At 43.3% G+C, this 21,566-nt stretch overlaps 1 protein-coding gene across 1 annotated transcript in view; it reads right to left on the bottom strand.

Moving 5' to 3' along the window:
• Nucleotides 1–18,728, bottom strand: part of arhgap35a (Rho GTPase activating protein 35a) — a 66,493-nt gene extending 47,765 nt beyond the window's left edge. The window contains exon 1 of the mRNA XM_061073564.1: nucleotides 18,082–18,728. The gene's annotated coding sequence lies outside the window, so the exon portion shown is untranslated. The remainder of the gene's footprint in view (nucleotides 1–18,081) is intronic.
• Between the last annotated feature and the right edge of the window lie 2,838 nt (nucleotides 18,729–21,566).

The raw sequence follows: 21,566 nt of genomic DNA on the forward strand, positions 1-21,566 counted from the left end.
ATTTATGTACAGTCTATGTGTAAGATAGGAAGATAGCTGCAAGCTAGACAGTTGTTGGGTGTAATTGTCCGACAGCTGGAGGAGAGAGCTGTCGGGTTGTATTTAAGAAGGAGGTCCTGTTTTTTAGGCTTTTCAGTTTAAAGATTTAAAGCTATGAAGCAGCTAGCGAGCCCTGTCAAGTAAAATAAATCAACGTTAAAGCAGCTACAGTATCGAGCTGTTAACTGTTCCAGTGAGTGTAACCTGTTATTATCCTAACTGGCGAACTACGCAGCTTGAAAATATGTACATTACTGAAAAATTTTGAGCACTATATCACTTACATGTGTTACTTGATTATATTCATGTTCAAAACAAGACAGGTTTATGGTGATGTGACTGACTGGTGATCTGGTTTCTTTAGCAACCACACCCACAACCTACCGGAGCTGCAGTACGACTGTGATAACGATCAACGTGTCTCCTAAAGGAACTCTATTGCCCTGGTCCCAGAGGTTTACAAAAGAACTACATGTTGTGTATGTATGTGCAGACACTGAAGGAGAAACTACCGCACAGAGCTTCTATATTTTACGAGAAAACCTATTAAAGCCCATCATGCATGTATTAAAGTGGTGCAGTGCAGGGATTCAGGGATTTGTAGTGTCTGTGTATTAACATGTTTCCAGCTCAAAATCTCAGGCTGCTATCTCGTGGACTGAAACAAAAGAGGGTAGTAACTGTGTGCACGCACTTCCATAGGCAGAAAGACGCACACACGCGTAAGTGCACACACAAATACCCACAATAGAAAGTCGGTCAATGAATGGGAGGGGGCCGGCAGACTAACAGGTGCTGTGTTGGTGGAAGATATTGCTTCTGTCCACCTCAGCGTTTCTAAACACTCAGTTATCTTGCCTCTCCACAGGAGGAGGTCATTCCTTTTCACTTTTCTCCTGTGCATCATCGTCCTCCCCTGAATTTTCTTTCCCCTTCTTGCTCCTGCCGCTTTCTCCCGTCTCATTTATCTTCTCCCCACCTATCCTTTTATATCCTTCCTCCTTTTCCATTTTTTCCACTGCGTTCTCCTGCTTTTCCTTTTCCACTCCCCTCCTTCCTCGCCGTCTCCCGCGCTCGCAGCGGAACAGTCCATTCAGCAACAAAACAAAGCTGCCTACAGCATCACACACTGGCTAATCAAGCGAGACCAGAATGCAGCAGCCCTTAGATCCGCTAAACAGCACCACGATACTGGGCAGCACTGGGACTCTGGTACAGCGGGGGGGGGGGGGGGGGGGGTTTGTCACGTAAGGATGAGAGGCAGCGGGAGACAGATGTGCACATGACAATATTACCTGATAAGTGTTTGCGGATGATAAGAGCCAAAAGTAATTTTCATACCAAAGCTGCAGGATGTGTTGTGTCTGTAGATGTGCCTCACCTAAATTAATGCAAATATATACTATCAAGCTAAAAATGGTTAAAGCAATGAGTTGGACAGTACAAAAGGATAAAAGGTAAAGGCGCGGCAGACAGGAGGGCTGGAGGAGGGCATGGACGAGAGGCAGAAAGATAATGGGGTGAAGAAAACTCCCTGACAGACCATCACTAGTGAGGAATCGCATTCATGACGATGATGAAACCCAACAATGGTCCGTTGCAATCTCCTCCTGGACCGAGGATGAGCGTTTTACAAGCCGGCAATGCCAGCCACTCCTCTGCGAAGGAAAATAACTGCTGTTCGGCTTCAGGGAAAATTCAAAACATGACAAAGAAAGCTGGTCCTGCAAGATGCAGAGATAGGAGAGATATGTAAACACAGCAGCACAGCAACAAGAGAGAGGGGGCAACATCAAGCGCTGGGATGCGAACAAAGCGTTACTGTAAGCTGGCAAAAAGTTGAAATCACTCATCCACCTATATGAATAAATATTCACACACATCGTCAGTGCACAGATTGATCTCCGAAGGGATCAGAGGGTGTTGGTGACATGAGAAACTTGTCCTCTTCGTACTGCAGTAGGAAGAGTGAGGGCCTGAGAACAAGGCCGGGGAAGAGGGTGGAGGTAGAGTGTTCAACTACAGCACACTCTGCCAAATATGTTATGATAACACTCACCGCTTCCCCCTGGTTCCTAGTCTGGCTTCAACCTTTTGATTTTTGAGCCATTATTGCCAAAACCTCAGCTGCCACTATAGGGTTTTCTTTGTTTATTTGATGTGCATCATTGTTTCCTGATTTATGTGTTAAGGTGGTGATAGAATGACAAGAACTCAAAGGTGTGCACCTGCAGCAAGTTTTAAGTTGTATCATGTTGTCCAGTATCATGATAAGAGAGAGTAGACTTTTTTAAATCGCAATATCGGTCTTGGTTTCTGAATCTTTACAGCCGGATTTGTATGATCATTGTACACATATATTTATACATATTCACCACCATGCGACTGAAGTCTATTTTGAGTTCCTAGTTTTCAATTTGAATAAACTGTCTAACTACCCATCTCATCTTGATTGTGAATGTTGTCCTCAACATGTACTTTGAAAACCACGTTAACATAAAGAGAACGCAAACAGAGCTCAAACAGAAAAAGGGCTTAAAGTAATCTTGCCTGTTCCTTTGTTACATTACCAACCAATGAAAAATAGAAAATAACAGTCCCCTGTCGAGACAGAGTATTACATTAACCCCCCGTCAAAAAACAAATAGCCATTATTAGACTAACATTTTTGGGAGAATTGAAAAAGCAATTTATAAAACATGTGCTTTAGACCTTTAATATGTTGATTTAACATTGGGCAGAGCAAGGCAAGCTGTTTCCTTCTGTTTCTACATTCAAGCTAAGCTAATTGGCCATTTCATGTTCAAGGGACACATGTGAATGGCATTGATCTCTTCATCTTTTCTCCGAGGAAAGCTATTTAGCATATTTCACAAAATATCAAAGTCAGCACCTAAAAGTCAAATCCTAAATTTTCTAAATGAGTTTCATTTTGGATTAGTGATATTCTGAGGGTGGTGTTAATAGCTTCAGGGGTTTGAGGGTTGTAATGCAGGCAGGACAGAATGTCTGGGAGTGATGGAGGGATGGAAGGGATATCGGAGGAAACCGTGGTATGACAGTGAAGAAGACACGGGAGAGTGTGGTGTGAGGAGGAGAGAGTGTGATGGCAGGTAGCAGAGAGGAGAGCGTGTAGTGAGACGGAGAGGTGCATGAGATGGTGTGGAGGAGAGGAGAGTGTGATGGCAGGATGGGATTTGAGTCTTTTAACTTCATTAGTTCTGCCTCAGTCTGGGGTCTGTAGATTATGTCTAATTAAGCAGCTTAACATGGCTTAAAAAGCACCACACAGAAAGCACAAGAGCCTTATCTGTCAACCTGCTCAAACGATTCTCCGCTTCCGCTTTTCTTCCCGTGGCAGACGAACATAAATTCCCTTTGCATGGCCTTTGTGCGAGAGAGATTAGAGGCTCTGACATTGGCGCGAGCTGGATAGCTAGCAGCGGCAGCGATAGCGGTGTGGGCTGTGGAGAGAGAGCCTGTGTGGCGAGCGGTGGCGGAGGCAAACGCTTCCTTTCAGACTGCAGGGGGAGAGAGTCAATAAAGAAGGGTGGGGCTCAACACAAGTTCTACTGTTCTTCTAATCATTACTGGTACACCGGCAAAAACGAGGCCATACAGTCTGCTCATTCTCAGAGTGTAACAAGAGGCCACCAACCAGTGAAGCTCAAGTAATGCTCTCAAATTAAAAAGGTGATTAGTTGCTCAACAGGTGTATGAGCCAAAGAGAATCAATATTCCCTCCAAAATACTGAGATGGTTAATAGGAACAGCTGTGTTAACATCATATCCTGGTTTATAAAGCTGGATAAAACGCTCATCCCGGCTTTGAGAAACCTGGACAGACTCACTGCTGTATGAGAACAAGTCGATGTTTCCGACTGAGGTCATGAGTCGTCAGCTAGGTACTAAAACCGTTTTAAGACATGACTGCGGGTAATTTCCCAAAAATTGGGTTCGGAGTTTACCAAGAATCTGCTTTTCACACAACGTGTCGGCTCTTATCACTACAAACTCCTTCGACGTCTTCGTAGGTGTCTTCTACGTGTGTGTCACCGCCTTTTCAGCGGGAGATCATTTTGCGTTTGTCGGGCGTAAGAAGTGTCATCATAACCCCCGCTCCCTCTCGGCAAATCCTGCGGTGGAACTATCTGTTGTGATCTCATATAGAATTCTCCTTAATTTCTACGGACTTTTTCCGCCTGGCCCCCTGGTATAAACATAATCCAGAGCCCAACACTCTGACAATTAAGTTCAGTGAATATCTGAAAACAGCTTTAGTGACGTCCCAAAGATCGATCCCACCACTGTTTGAATCCTCAAACTGCACCACCTAAAACTATTAGAGTCATAACTCATGTTGCAATAAACATCAGGGGCTTGTTTTGAATGTATTTTGTCTAATATGGCCAAAACCAACAGTGAAAACTTGGATATTGTAATGGCTGAAGAGAAAATCATATTGGGGTAGGGAGACCCGTCCACAAACGTGAAGGTCGGTGTGTGCGATCTCCAGCACCTCCAGTCTGCATTTTCTTTTGGCAAGATAATAAATTTAAATTGCACCTGACGGCGGTACCAACAGTGTTTGTAAGGTTTGTGATAGCGCTGTATAAATGTGCGAATGTGCCTTCTACTGCAAAGCGCTTCAAGTGGTTGATAAGACCGGCAAAGCCCTGTAGAAATACATTTGTATTTACTTCTGCAGAATATAGTTTGAAGCATCATCACTTTAGCCACACAATGCTTCATGTATTAAAGGGGGTTGTGACACATTTTACCTACATTGCACTTTTCCTTATATGTTTGATGAATTATTCAGCTCATTATAAAAAAACCTTTACCAATCAACATTATTTCTGCTGGACTGGGTGAAATGCTGAAACACCTCATCACAACAGCACAGCACTTAAACACACTTCAAATGAAAAGTGTGTTTGTGTGCATTTCCGTTCCACCTCTTACTACACACCACCTTTTCATTATGGAGCTGGAGTACCGTCCCAGTGACAGACACATTGGGTGACGTCAGAAACGCTTGGCCGCCGTATGTCAGCTCAGAGCGACTACGCTGACTGTTATACAAGACTGAGGAGGAGTTATCATGAGCTGCAACGAAACACAGGAGGTCACAGGGAATTTGGCTCCATGACAATGCAACATCCACCCCACCTCAGGGAAGTGTGTTCCCAGACAGAGCTACACAAAAAACACCCCTCTTTCCCACTATCTATCTCACTCCTTAACTTTCTTTCCTTCTACCTCAGCCACGCTGGTCAGCAAAAATAAAACCACGTGCAGACAAACGAATTCCCTCTAACCCAGGAACACTATGCAGGATGTACAAAAATTGCATCCTGTGTAATTTCAGTTTGGGCAAAGTAAAATGGCTGCCCTCAAAACAGGTCCATCTTGTTAACATGCACAAACACACCAGGGGATACTGGAAACTGCACGCGCACACGCACATGCAAACATACACATACACACACACAAACTTGCTGTAATGTGCAAATGTTAATGAGTAGCCTAAGAGCGAAAGCCTGAAAGATTCTTATTCTGACACCAACTCATCAAAGTCACTACAGGTGCGACGCCTATAGGCTGAGAAAAAAAAAAAGGTTACAAAAAAGGAATTACAGAATGAGAGGAAAGAGAGAGGGGGGGGGAGTAGAGGACAATGGTTTGAGAGAAGAGAAGAGCCAGGTAGAGATAAAGAGATAAAGTCAAAGCCTGACTGATCTAGTGAAGAGAAAGAGAGTGCAGGACTTGGAACGGAGGGAGAGATGAAGAGAGAGCTGCTATCTGATAGAAGGGATTTTGCCTTCCCTGGAACAGTAATTTACTAAAGCCATCCTACAGAGGCCCATCAGTAGCGATCTGCTGGCAGATTAGGCGACAAAATCTCATCCCTCGCTCTCCCTCCAGCCAATCAGCGACAGGCGGCGAGCGCAGGGGCAGATGATGAGGGGAGGACAGAGGAGGGGAGGGACTAAATTTCCTGTCTCAGTCTGTTGAATTTAGGAAGGCCACATACATAAACACAGATGCACACATGCACGCAGAGCACATACAGGAGATTGGATTGGAGTTGGAGCTATCACTGTTGCATTTTCCCACCCTCAGGATACAGCAGCTAACTCTGTTTGGTCGCAGGAGCTGGGGATTTGTCATTTATAATCAGTTTTCTGCTCGTTTCCCCTGAACTCACTTGTCCTCTTTGCAGTTTGTATCCTGCCCCAAAGGTCTTTGCAGCATTCCTCAGTTGTATTGGTCCGGCGACTCTACCCTGCTCCTTCCTCCCTGACTCTCCTACCACTTTGCCTCTAACATTGGACGGGTTTTGTTCTAGTTTGTGCAGTAAATGTATTTAACCGTTTGGCGCATTTGGACCAAAGATAAAATGGTTTGGAAACCAAAAGGTCTGTTCCCGATTGGAAACCCCAAAAAAATCTGGTTCCAGAGCAAACCGCACTGATGTCTGTGAAAGAGGCGATGAAGAAGGGAACAATGGGGGAAGTATGTGAGGAGTTGACTAAAAAAGCCTGAATCTGTTAAAAGAACACATACTCTGGTACTCCGTATGATCCACCATCTTGTGCCGGATTGATTTATTGGTATCGAGGTTAATGTTTGCAGAAATGTGCAAATATGAATATCGGTGTTTTACAGAATAAACAATGCAGAAAATAACTTTATTTTCATAATAAAGGTCCTAACTGTTTGACTGTATTTGTGTTTTCTTATAATTTGCATTTATTCATAAGAAAGTTGGTTATGGTTCAAATTCTACATATATTATCTGTTCAGTTTTCCTGTCGTTTCCCCTGGCTGAAAGTCTATTTCAATAAATATACAGAGACAAATGTTTCTTCTACGTGTACACATGCTTGGCCAATAAATATAATTCTGATTCAGAATCAGTCCATTTTTTAAAATATACATATCATTTCTTACTTCCTAATATCGACATTGACATCGTCCTGAAAAATCCTTTGTGGACGGGCTCTTCTTGCTACTTCTGTTCACTTTCTCTGTGCACTGTGCAATGCCCTTTGTTAATGACAAATCCTCAATTACAATGGTAACATGGTGGAAACACGGGTTGATTCACTGGGTAGCACCAAGACTCTGAGAACTCTGAACAGATCCAGTTTAAAAACCAGAGCAAATTTAGTGGAAAAAGGATTTTAGTGGAAAAAGGATATCAGTGTGTCTGTTTCCAACCCCTCCCTCTTTCCAGTTCCCTCTCTCCATGCACTGCAGAGGTCTGTCAAGTGCCCCAGCTGTGCAAGCAGTGAGAACTGTTACCATGGTACATCATTGCCGAGCCCCAGGAGCACCGCCCCTCATGGGGCTCACAGGGTCTCACAACCGCTGCACAAGTGTTAAGCATACGATGTTAAACATTACAGAACGAGTCGACAACCCAGCGTGTGCCAGGCTGCTAGAACAGAAGTGGCAAACTTCCACAGCATGAAACGCAAATCTCGACCTAACAAATTCCTGATTACTATTGAAATTAGCCAAAACAAGGACAGTCTGCAGAATAATTTTGTTTTTAATATATCACACAGTCATGAATGAGCTCTATTTGGCGATAGAGGAGCGAGAGAACATCGACATCCTGTGTCTCCCTCTTTAGCACTGACATGTGAAGAAAACAAACAAAGTATAAACAACAGTGAGCGGTTCCTTTCCTCTCTATGCCATCACTGCTTCCCCTCTCCCCCCCTTGGAACTGCTGCCCAACCTCACAGGATCCCTGAGGACCCCCCCCTCTCTCTCTGAGGAGACGGCTGACATCACCCACCCATGTCTCCTGTCAACTGTGACCTCTGGAGGAGCAGGCGGAGGGGAAAGGAGGAAAAGGAAAAGGCCTGAGATGTAAGCTGCGCTCTGTGGTCTAAAAGCTGCATGTGAACACTCTCCAGAGTTGCACAATTTCCTAGAATCTGATCCAATAAGTCCAAACAGCAGGGACAGAGAGGGGGTATATTTACATGGAGAATTATTGTGGATGGGAGTCTCTGTAATATACGAGTATGTTGAAACAGGGCTTGCTGAAGGTCTGACAGTGTGCTCGTGCGTAAGGCCTGATTAATGGTTCATGGACAGGTTAAACTAGTCTCAGGCACTTGTTTGGGTGGTTCCACCAAATAGCACAAAAACAAGAGGTGCCATGCAATCAAACAAGCGTGACTCAAAACAATCTGACAGGTTTGGGTCACACCTAAGCTGATGGCTTTGATATACTCTTAGATTTCTCTTGCATTTCTTGTCCAATTTGATCAACTCTTGTCATTCCTACTTACTTCCCTCTTCTCCTCTTGATCTTTCAGACATTCTCATTCGTATTCTCGCAATGTATGCCCAGCAGTAGGAAGGTAAAATAGAAGCATCAACATCATCTTTATAATGTTAACTTCTGTTTTTGTCATTTTATGGCTGACATTTGACAGGAAACTCATAAAGGCAAAGTAATTGACTATTATTTCTGCCACAGTAACTGTGACTGTTCATTTACGAGACAACAATGAGAATGGAACGCCATTCAATCACCGGTCCCAAACATGACGAGACTCACTGCTGGCTTTGTTTAAAATCATTATTTTAAAGGTTGACGTTTGTTTCATTGTGCATTTCACCAAATCAAAATCCCATCTATCACAAAGAGGTTGTTTACAACATTCCTTCACCATGTCTATTTGTTGTGTATTGCAACATATGGAGGAAGAACCAGCACGAGGTAATTAGGTGTTACAGCAGTCAATATGCATTTTACAAACTGTTATCTAAGGTCATGCGGAAACTATGCAGTCAGGGCAGAACTGGACTTGTGGGTAAAAGTAAAAAGCAGTTCCAGTTTTAAGCAGTTAAAACAACATTGTTTTCGATTGTGCTGATAAGAAGCATTGGTAGTGTTGTATCTGTAATAATGGACGTGGCAGATGAAGAGACCCTGATAACAGTTATAGACTTTATGTTTGTTGTCATGTTGAAAAGTCTTTTGACCACGCTACAGAATCTGCCACTACAGGCTGAGGATTCTCATCAATCAGATCTCATCAACAACTGTAAACAAAAGAAACATTTCCCAACAGTATTTTCCCGCAATCACTGTAAGATAAAAAGGGCATTAGTCATTCAGAGTCACTAGTGATTAACCACCTGCCTTTCGGAGAAACTGCATGACTGAAAACAAAAACAAGCAGGCAGAGCCATACGCTGACAGATTCCCTCACCTGCAGGAGCCCCAGACTATTATGATGGACAGATTATCTTAACTGTGTGGGTTTCACTTAGAATCAGCAGGTCAAGTAAATTCAGTGTGATTCAGACTAAGAAATCTGCAGATTATCTTTCTTGATTAATAAATCGATAATTTAGTGTTTAAATTGTCAGCAAACAGTGAAAAACATTATTAGAGTCCAAGCTAACATATTGAAATGTCTTGAGCTCTGAAATCTATCTAAGTAAAACAAATGTTTCGACTATTACTCCAACTAACTCAAGTAAGCTTGGTCACCCTTGAGTTGCATTGTGGGATATGTAGGATCCAGTGTTTTTGGAGCTTGAATTGTTCTGAGCACAAAAAGTCAGTGTCCCATTTGTGACCATTTCGAGCATTATTGCATAAATATGTTTCGCTTGTGTGTGTCCCAAGATTTCATGAAAATAAATCACTTATTTAATAATTTTGTCATTATTTGGTAAAAAGTATATTCTACCTTTCATGTTTCACTTTAGAAACTCACATCCTCATGTACAAATGCTAGTCCACGTGTAAAGAGGGACACGCTTCCGCCACTCTCTGTAATATACACAGACTCCTCACCTTTCCACGAAACACTGTGACCTAAATAACACATTAACTTCTAATAAGTCATCTAGACGGATGACGAGTCAATACAAGAACTGTGCAGACAAATGGTCTGACAAATAAACACACCAAGCTGAGATTCACCTTTCTCCCGTCTCATGTTCTCTCTGGCAGTCACATGAATTTAAGCTGCAACAGGCCCGGCTCGTCCTGACCTGACAAACTGCATTCCCAACGACCTTTTCCCTCATTGTGCAAAAAGGCCTGAAATCTCCTCTCTCCAACAACTGTGACTAACACGAGCCGTGGTGTGGCGAAGGCTGTCCTTACTCTCCCTCTGAAACAACCCTCCAACCCAAAAACAACCCCTACAAATGTTTACATTCTTCAGCCATGTTTCCCTTATTTTTATCTTCACAACTCATGACATGTTAGTCGGCAACAAAGGAAGAGGCATGAATCCAGCAGCCAGAAGTTTTTTGTCTTTACAATCAGCAATGATATATCAGTGTAACAGCATCATTAGAAATAGAAACAGCAACAAAAACTATAGTTGGGGTTTTCAGCCTGAAAAATATCTGACTATCCCACTTTTGAACCCCATGAACGGTAACTTCAATAAGATAATCTCATCCTGTTTGAACGATTTCACACGACCTCAACTCCACTTGTATTCCCTGTAAAACTTGCTACAACATGATCTGTGAGAGATTGCCTCTGACAGTCTGCACAATACTGTTTCGGTCAGCTGATCTTTGATAACTGCAAAGTATGAAATACAGTTTTGGAGTTGAAAATGAAACGAGGGAGACACCAGCCCTCATCAGGAATGCTACAAAATGGTGGATCCTCAGGAGCTGCTGCAGCACTGCAACAGGAAATGAACTCTGACATAAACGCTATGGACCTTGGGGCCCCTACTGCATCCTGGGAAATTATGGCACTGAGAAGAGAAATGACCCATGTAAGCCCCGTGAAAACCCAACTCGGAGCGAATCCATTTTCAGTCCTCAAAATGCCACAGTGGACATTATTCAACATTCATGGCGCTATTTTCTAATTGCCCCTAGATTCATGCATTACAGGTGATTCATCACTGAGAGGGTTTATTTAGCACAAATAAATGTGCTGTTTGCTCAACAGTACCAATCGCAGTAATGAGGGCGAAACCAGGCCAACGCAGGGACTGCCAGAAATCACGGTCTGTCTTTCATTCATGCAGATGGGCTGGACAGTCAGTAACAAAAGGAGAAGCACAGAGATAGACCGTGTGAGCAGTAATAGGAATGACAGTGAGTGTTATCATCCTCAGAAAGCATTACACAGTACTACGCAGACTGCTTTGGGTGTGCCTCCTCAATCGTTTAAATCCATCTTTGCCTCTGACGCCGCCGTTAGTCGCCGCTCTCTGCTCTATGGCCGGTTTCCAAGCCGTTAGACAATAGTATGGACATAATTAGCTAAGTGGTGGCTGGATGACAGGCAGTGGCGCTGCAATCGATAACGGCAGGCCCAGCCATCTGCAGGGGTTGAGCTGTGCTTACTCATCAGCCCTGGGCTTGCACGAGCCCTGGCTCAGGCCAGAATGTGGGAGTGGGCCAGATAAAAGACGTGAAGGTGTCTGGGGCTCCCGGCCGGTGATAACGAATGGCTATGAACAGCCACCTTATCTTCTCACCTTAAAGAGGATATGATGTCCACTGTCACAGAGCTGCCTAATGGCCAGAACCACCCTGACATTTATGTTGTTAGGATGAGGAAGGGTCAGCCACTGTTATTCTCATTGTGTGTATGTGTGCGTGGAGCAGTGTCCACAATTTTCCAGCCATTTCAGTGCCCTCATGACAACAGTTATCCATTTCCACTGCCACATTCCTAGCTTTCAAAGTTGAGTTGCATCACCCATGAATGCTAATCACTAACAACCAGGTAATGATTTGCAAATGTTAAAATGCCCGGGGCAGGCTCCAAGTTAAGAATACCCAATCAAAACATTGTAAGAAAAAAAAAACACCCCTTGTCCAAATACAAGTGTTGTGTGTTCCTGTTTGTGTGGGAAAGAGACAGCGTCAGCACATGTTCACTGGGGAGATGCCAAAGGGCATCACAGTGGCGGCCAGATCCCCCTGAAGTGGCGTCTGAGACAAATATCTAGTGACAAGGTGATGCCCTTCCTGTGTCCTTTACCACAGCTGACAATAACATTACAGGCGCAAAAAGTTTGGAGGAAATAAACAGAAACATTTCAGAGATAAAGTGAAAAAGAGAAGAAAGAGACAAAGAGGCAGAGGGGAAGCAGAAGGGATCGATAGAGCTTACAGGATGAGTATGAGGAGGGTGAGAAAAACTTCAGGTCAAACGAGGATCTTTCTTCTTTTTGTGCAGGCCTTTTCCTCCGCTCTCCATTTCTGTCACTCTCCTTTCGCCCTGACGCTCATCAGTCTGTGATTAAACCTGCCAACTTTAATAAGAGGACGTTGGAAGCAGCACACCTCCGTGCCTCCCCCTCTCCTCCTCTCTCTGTCTGAGTGCTGCAGGTGTACGATGACACCTCCAATAAAGTTGTCCGAACACCAGACAGAAGCAGCGTGTTCGAGACACTGAGATAAACAGACAACACACTGGGATAGAAGACTTAAATAAACCTTGTGCTCCTGCAGTGTCGATTTGCAATAACATTCACATACTAAATACCTAATATAATATATATTGACATGGTGCAGATTCACACCCAAAGAGATAGTTAAGATGCCCAGTATATGTGTCATAGTCAACGGGAAGTCAAGTGTTTTTGCTTACAAGACATCGACACTGGCATCAACCATTATCGGCACAAGCTCTCTAATCTCAAAGTCTCTCCAAGTTGACATCTTTGTTCATCATGGCTCCTCTTTTTCATCCTGAGATATTTGTATAGTTCTAGTTTTGCGTCTGTGGCTTGTTATAAGCGTCATTAATTGATATACCTACACATTTCCCTGCTGTATTCTCACATGGGCTCACTCACATTGGGGAGCAAAATAAGTTCTAAGTAACTATCACCTGCAGTGAGTAAGTGTTTAAAATTGACTAGTATATTCAGATCAGGTGGAGGCACTGGGTAATATGCTGATTATTAGAAAATACTAGACAGGTACATTGTGGTTCAAGGAACCATAAAACCAAAGGGTGATATGAAGGTAAAGGTCATTGATGAGAATGGCTTAAATAGCTAGTTTTAATAGGCAGGGATGTCCTTCTACAAGCAACACTGCCCAGATCAGCTTCAGCCTTGGCCTGTGGCGTCAAGGCTGAAACGAATTTCACAAAATCAATTTGCATTGCATTCACAAGCACTGACTTTTCATGAAATAATTTTACGAACTGTAATATTTTTTAATAAAGGTTTCTAAAAGGCATTTGGTTGGGTATTCTGTTCAAAGGGGTTATTTCTGAATATAAATTAAAGTCCATTGTTGCCCTCCTCTGACTCTTCTCTTCACCTTTGACCCGACAATCCTCTTCTTCTCCTCACCCTATTCACTCCTCCTTCAGCCTCCCATTTTCCCGCCATGCAACCACTCATAGGTGGACTTCCTACAGGAAACTCAGGGGCTCCATGAGGGAGAACTTCCAGAGAGAAAGTCAAAAAATGACACGCAGGGGCTTCTCCTCCTGACTGGAGTGTAATTTTGGTGGTGAAGCCTGGGGCCTTGCAGATGAGATTAGGGTAGGTCAGCACGACAGGTTGAGGCAGAGATGAAAACTAAGCGTTGGGTTAGTGTGGGAAATGTGTGAGTGTGTGTAAGTGTCCGCAGACGATAAACATGCTCAGAGTTATATCCTTTAATACGTGTGTAGGTGGATCTCAGGGCAGTCTCTTTGTCTCTGAGGGTGAGAGGTTTCCATCGTCTGTAGCCTCTCAAAATCCCAGGTTTAGCAAAAACACTGACTCACTCGAAAACAAATCAGAAGCCATTAGGCCCTTCACCTGATAATGTAATGGCGTGCTGTATGTAATGATGCATAACAAGCCTCCCTTATCACACTTGTCCCCGACAACAAAACTCACAAAACATGGAGTCACAGAAGGGTAAGAAGCATGGGGGCACCGCATGTAGGTGGTGCAAACAAGTCCAACCTACTGAACTCCGGGCAGTGGCCTCATTTCATTGGCAGCGACTCAATCATAACATCTTATCTACGGACGTGCTGAGTCATGGAATTCTGCTGTGGCCAATAGCCAAGCAGCAGGGTTACTTATGGCTGTCATTGATTGGTCGATCCCTGAGCACAGAGCTGAAAGGGCACATACCAGGAACACAGCCTGAAGCAGAAACTGGCAGCAGTTTGCTTGCGTTTTACTTTACTCTCTCATTCTTCGTAACTTTTTTTTTCCTCTCTTCCCCTCCAACTGACTACACACTTTGTTGTGTCACTCTCTCGCTGCTCCTAGTTCTAGTTTCTCCCAGTTTCTCCCCTCGTGTTCTCCCTCTCTACGACCCCTCTGTCCCTCTGTTGTGTAATTGTATCTGGAATAGCAAAGCAGGGCCGCTCACACACACACAGAGGTCACCATTCCTCTGTGGCTTACATCCTGGTCCTTTATCTCCATGGTCACCATGCTTCCAAACAGCTCCAAGCCGCCCATGTCGTATTTTTCCACATAGAAACATGATAGCTCGTTTTAAGTATCTGAACATCCAACCATTACAACCATTGATCATATCTGAAGTCATTACTTCCCACTCGCAATCTGCATTAATAATGCATTTGCATTGGAAAAGCAATACCATAATAAAGTGGGATTGGGATATGGAGCAAATGTACTCTTTGTTTCTGATTGATTTCATAGGTGACTCATTTGTTATAAAGGGCCTACGCAGAGGATACTATTTAATCTTCATGTCACTCAAACATTCACTAGTGCTGTTCTGGGGTCAGCTCCCTTATACATAAATTGGCCATTCAGGATACAGTTAAACCGCCTCTAAAACAGTGTGGGGGCACACTACAGAGGCTTTTATATCAAGCCGTCCCCATCTGCAAAATCTGTAATGAGCAAAGGGAGCTGAAACAGTGGGGAGAGAAGAGAACCTCAGTTCAACTGAGGCAGGCACACTTTCTAATGGAAATTCAGATACAATCATCCCAGAATGCACTTCTCTCTGCCTAATAATCGGCCACCAGAACAAGGCAGCCATTGAGAGGAGAGTGACTGTAATCTGGTCCACCAAACTCCAAAGCTGCCCGCTATAATTAGCTTCTTTTCTCCATCAAACACAGGCTCACACTGACTCACAAGCAAACCTCTCCTGTAGAACAAGAGAGAGAGGAGATTTGGCGCAATTTTCGGACGAGCAGGGAAATTTCCCATCCTCTGCAGATACATAGAGTCGCCCCACGTTGACAGGTATCGCTGTGAAATCTGCAAATGAGCAGGTGAGAGGCCGTCGTTTCATTCAGCGGCACAATGGTTTGGGGACATAAAAGCCTGAGTTGACATGGAAATATTGCGGCGAGGGACAAGTTATCAAATTAAGTGGTATTACAAGTCAGACACATATTGTTCCTTAATAATAACATGCTCACAGCAGGACTTAGTGTTCAAAGCGTGTTTAAGACTAAAAAGCTCAAGTAATTTTCTGCTTTTTATTTGATTATTGGTCCAGTTTTAAAACAAAGTTCAAATGAGGAATCAGAATTAGACACAATATGAAAACAGAATCCCTCCTATGTTGTCAGTTCTGAAAACTGTTTATCTGTCCATATTATATGGGACAGTCTCACGTTCTGTGTCCGCATCAAAAGGATGTATCTGCATCTCTGACCTACATCCTGACCAGCAAAGCCCGCCTCTAATCCCAGGAACATGTTCTAGCCCAGGGATTCACAACACAATCCGCAGCCCAGAGGCGGGCGGACAGACAGACAGGATTGAGTGGGTATATGCTGCTAGCTAGCCTGCTGCCTGGGCAAATGGCATGGCCATTAGAGGAAGAAGAGGCTTCCTGGAGAGGTGTGACCGCGCTGCAAAGGGCCCAATCAAGCAGAGAACAGAAGTGCTGACAGCTGCTAATACATTTACCTAGGAGCAGAGAGACTGGCACACCAGTGAAAATGTGTATACGTCTGTGATTTCCTCTTTTTTAGCATGGTACTCTCCATGAGGTCGATTAAACTCAAAGGGTTAGAAACCAGAGCTGATGCAGAATAATGAGTCAAGTCAGGCTCAGCTCACATGCGTCTATAGTGATTATATTACAAGTGGACAGATCAGTATAGTACTGGTGTGACTGCCCCCACGAAGATCCTCCGACTACATGCTGTCGGTCTGAGACGCCTGGGGCCACATTCCTTTAGCAGGGTGTACACAACTAGTCCTGGGTTCCCCTGAAGGACCACCTGAACTAACCTAAATGGAGATATCAGATATTAAAGTGTGACAACAGGCAGAAATTGTATATTTTTTAGAAAAGCCCATCTAAAACACAAATGGATCAAGCAAGTTGGGTGATTCTGTCCAGGGTGAACCCCGCCTCTCACCCACTGGGATTGCCTCCCTCAGGGGATAGGTGGCATTGATAACGGATGGACACCAAGTAATATACCTGGTCTGCACTGCTTTAATTTCTTCTTCATTTAAGGACGAGGCAGTGAAAGTGCATATCTGCTTCCCTGTGGTTAAACACATTAAAAATCTTTGCAAACAGGACTGATGTACATGTTTATGAGAATATAAATCAGGGAGTTTGGATCACAAGTGGTCATTGGAGACACGTGTTGAGATGCATTCTTTAAAACCAACTCCCTCCCAGTACGGGTGTTAATTCTAGGTGGATCTTGATTGTTTGAAACAACATACAAACCAGAATATATCAATTATCAAATGACAAGTGTCCTGAAGATCTCCCTTCTGGTTGTCAGTGACACAGCAGTACAGCCATCTTGCTGTGCACCTCTGTGTTCAGGCCATATCAAAAACCGACACTGATGTTCAAACACTTGTGTCAACCTGTGAAATTGTTCCAAATCAATATCAAATCAATAATCCAGAGGCAGGTGGAGCGATCACTTTAGAAATAAAAGTACTGACGTGTAGGGAAAGGACTGGTGAAAAGGGAGTGGCTGACGGGGCAGTGACCACTTTGCAGAGGCAGTTAAAATAAATCTGTGACACACCGGTGACTAGTTCTGGCACAAAAACACCCGACAGATTATTGGTTGTGTTAAATGCAAACATCAGGTGCCTTTTAATCAGCCTATTGGCAGCATAGAGAGGGAGACATGCATCATCTGGAGAGTCAGGGTAAATATTCCCAACCTGGGATATTTAACTGGTGGAGAAACCGCTACACGTTCAATCCAGAGAGATTTGTCATTTTTGCTGTGGTTGCCAGGTACAGTTGAAGGAAAAGGGAACCGGGGAGAGTTTCAGGGCGTATGCACATTAGGTAAGTGTGTCACCAGGAAGCCCTGTACATGCAGCCTTCAGGTTTTTGCAAATTCAGGAGGTTTAAGAGCTCCGGTTCTGACCTACAATCTGATGACGGCTACCAAAGTGTTGAGCGTAGGCAGGCAGCTCAAATTAATGGTATAAAACTTCTCCAAAAACCCTCTGGTGTGGTGCATTTATTCCTCCAGGAGGTGACTGGCACATTGATGAAACAAGCGAAACATGCAGTTGCTTGACAGATGGTGAGAGAGTCCAACACAAACATCCTATTTCCCCTCTGCTAGGTCCACAGAGTCCTCGTGTTTTAAAGGGAACCGGTGCAGCCTCTCCAGACCTGATAACACCAATGCATTCCAGGTGGTGTTGTGCAAACAATTTTTAATGTTTGAACAAAATCCATTTTTTTATGACCTCCCTTTTTTTTCTCCTCCTGGAAACTTGTCATTTAAACAAGAAACATTCGGGGGCAGCTGTATTCGTTCATTTCTCTCAAATCCACCCATGCATTATTATTATTATTTTGAATGATCATTATAATTAATAATGAATACTTTTAAGGGCTTCAAATCACACCAGCCCTCAATGGGGAGGCGGAGGGAGGGGAGGGGGGGCGAGGTTGACTCCCAGTTTTCTTGTCAGCTTTGACCAAACCCATGCAGCAAAGTAAAGGGAAATAAAGGCCTTGAAACGCCTTTTAAACACAGTTGAGCTGTTAAAATGGTCCCTTCACATGTTGTACAGGAGAGAGAGAGAGACAGAGAGAGAGAGAGTGTGGTGTACATACCATAGCATTCCTCCCTCTCCAGATCCCGTCCACTCCTTTTCCTCCCTCTCACGGCCGGGGAAAGACTTTCTTCTTCTTTTAAAAACAGAAGAGACAGAACCTCTCACGTCGATTCTTCTTCTTCTCCTCCTCCTCTTCTTCTTTCTCTTTCTGTCTCTTTCTCTCTCTACCAGTCCACAAGCTGCGTGTCCCCCGCTGCTCGTGCCCGACAGCCCTGAAGTTTTCACATGCACGTTCTCTCTCTCTTCGTGTGTCTCTCGCAGGGAGAAAAACAACTAAAAGCTCGTCGGGAGGAGGAGAGAGAGAGAGAAATGAAGCTGCTGCTCAAACTCCAGTCTGCACACCGACAAATGGGGAAGGGGGAGGAGAGGAGCCGCTGCTGCTGCTGCTTTCTCCACCTCGCTTCGCCACCACGTTGTTTTGACCAATTATTATTTCCTTTGTTGTGTGAAGAAATAAAGGTTCCGTGTGGAAACGCAGCGTCCCGTCGTCACCCGGCTCACACGTTCGATTCCCGGCGGAACCACCGCTAGCCCCCCGCACGTTCGGACCCCGACAGGCCCAAAAGTGTGACGGTGTGTACAAGGCTCTGCTGCTTTTTTTTCAGCTTCCCAATAATGGCGGACCTTCTCCCGAATCCAGCATCTCCCCTCCGATTCACCCAGAGAGAGAGAGAGAGAGAGAGAGAGAGAGTGAGGGAGCGAGTGAGAGAGACACTGAGCGAGTGAGGGAGAGAGACACTGGGAGAGAATGGGGAAAAGAGAGAGAGCGAGGGAGGGAGATAGAGAGAGAGAGTCTCCCAGTGGTTCATGGACACAATTACAACACACACACACACACAGTTTATATGTTTATATAAAATGATATCAATTTTTATTAAAAAAAAAGTATACATAAAAACAATAAACAATCATCTGCAAATACATCAATATATGATGCACCACAATAGCTTAAAGTATCACGAATGGTCAACTTTCCCCTTAACTAGCTACAACATCATAAAACTGCTGCTGGTATCAGTACAAATAATAATTCAATAAATATTAATACTTTAAATAAATATGGTACAAACGCATTTGCTCTTCTACCCTAGTAAAAACAACAGGGGGTATTCACTGGTAACGGAATATTTATACATAAAGGATTTACTTCTGTCACTACTGATGACAACATATATTCATGATATTTGATGCTTTGTAAGATATGATAGAAAAACACATGAAACAGATGCTACAACAATCCAAATTAAAGTTCTGCCTCCTCAAAGCTCTTGTTACATAGTTTTTATCGGTGGTTATTTACCTCATGATGATCAACTGCAGAGCTCAGTTTACTGGATGTTTTATGAGCTACTTCATCATAGATGTCAAACTGCTCTGCTCTTGTCTGTTGCATCACTGTTTACAAGCTGAAACAAGGGAATCTCATCACGATTGTAATTAATTCATTTTAGTTTTGGTCCATTTGCCGTCTTTGCCCCGTGCCTTCCACTCCACTTCCTCTCACAAGTAATTTCCATTCCCCCCCGTACAAACTCAAACATTAGTCACTGACTTACACGTTTTCATCTTCCACAGCTGCATCACGTGGAATAGATTTGTTGTGCGTTCACCCGAAAATGCCTTTCGGGCCGCACAAAGGTAAAACAGTTAATAGCTTTACAGGGAAAATCAATCATCTCAAAGGTTAGTCCTAATTATACAGTGTGTTTTGTGCACTGAGTCATCCACTTGGTAAAAGAGTTGCTGTGCAGTTCTCTGTCTGTCGAAGAGTTCAGCCACTCAGTGATGAACAATCTAAACTCCTGAGGAAGATGTCAGATTTTTTTGGGGTTGTTTTTTCAGGAAGACAATGCATTTACTTCCACATACTTGGAGAAACGTCTGCCATGTTGTACAAGACAACTGGCTGTACTAACAGCTCAAACAGATGTTCACTATCTTACACTGGGGCTTTCTCCTGGAATTCTCCTCTTTCTATTTCTTGTGAACTTCCCCGGACATGCACTTCCAATCCATTACTCCAAGGGCTGGGTGAAAAGAAAACAAAAACTTCATAATACTGAAAAACCCAATAAACTATTTTGCAGTGAAATTTGTCTCTTTAGGGGAAATACTACACCCTGGACACAATTTGAACATTATGTCAGAGGCGTTAAAGATGAAGTCAAAGTGAAAGCTGCAAAATCGCCTCGGCTGTTGAATTGAAATTCAAAACCATAAGAAATAACATTTGTGAATATAATTTCTGTTTTTACAACATGAGTAGTACAATTATGATGTATAATGTGCTACGTGTCCTTTGACAGGCTGAAATGGGATCCACCATTAAACGCAAAGCCGGGCAGGGTTCAAGGTGCGCTGCCCGCCGTTTGAGGCCACAAGCTTCTGTCCAATCACGTTGGTTCCCTGTGTTCTCAGCAATATTTGCTTGACCCCAATCACACAGAGCGAGATTAGCAGGGGTCAAAGTTTCTGTTGAATAATCTGCCACTGTTTTATGTCTCTTTCTCCTATACCGCAGTTGGCCAAACACGGGACAGGCCCAGGTCATAAAACTTTTATTTTTTCTTACGCTTCATTTACGATACACACTGCTTATTTGTTCTATTTCATTCTCATATAAAGATCACCATAGGGTTGGACACACCAGAATGAAAACACAGCTGCGACCAATATGTGGAAGAAAAACTCCACACTTACCATTTACTCAATGGTTGGTTTCCCCTTTCATTTTATTCCCCTTTTTTCCCTATCCTACCTCAGCCCTCTCTGTATTTGCAGCTGAAATATTTCTGGGTCCCAAGGGCAGGCGCATTCCTCCACTCACAGTTGTGCAATCCCTGACAATCACAGCCACCCCCCCCCCCCCCCATCCCCCCTCTGACTCCCTAAAAGCCCTGAATGCTCGGAGAGGCGAGCTGTCCAAGCTGTCTGGGCGATGTTCTGTGGTGAGTTGGCTGCCCGACCAGTCCAGTAAACAAACTCTCAGCCCTGACTCTGCAGAAAACAACCCACAGATAATGTAACCTCAACAGGATGGAAATATATAGTGCTACTTTTTATATTATTTTATTTGTGTGTATGGAAATAACTTTGAGGGGTGTCAGATGTGTGGAACATGTAACCACACACAACATGAAACACGCATTTTGAGAAGTTGCTACTAACAAAAAAAACAATGACAATAATACCAATAATAAAAATATCAACCATTATAATAAGAGTTTTATTATTATTATTAATATTATTAAGAGTTTTATATTATAATTAATATTATTATTATTTTGTTATTATATTAGGATTATTATTCTTATAATATATTACATGATATAATATAATATAAAAATACATTATATAATATAATATAATGTAATATTATAATATAATATAATGTATTATTATATTATATTATATTGATAAATACATGCAATGTAATTTAATGATATATAATATAAGATAATATGATGTAATATAATATAATGT

This window comes from Limanda limanda, chromosome 6 (assembly GCF_963576545.1).
Source record: "Limanda limanda chromosome 6, fLimLim1.1, whole genome shotgun sequence".
NCBI lineage: Eukaryota > Metazoa > Chordata > Actinopteri > Pleuronectiformes > Pleuronectidae > Limanda > Limanda limanda.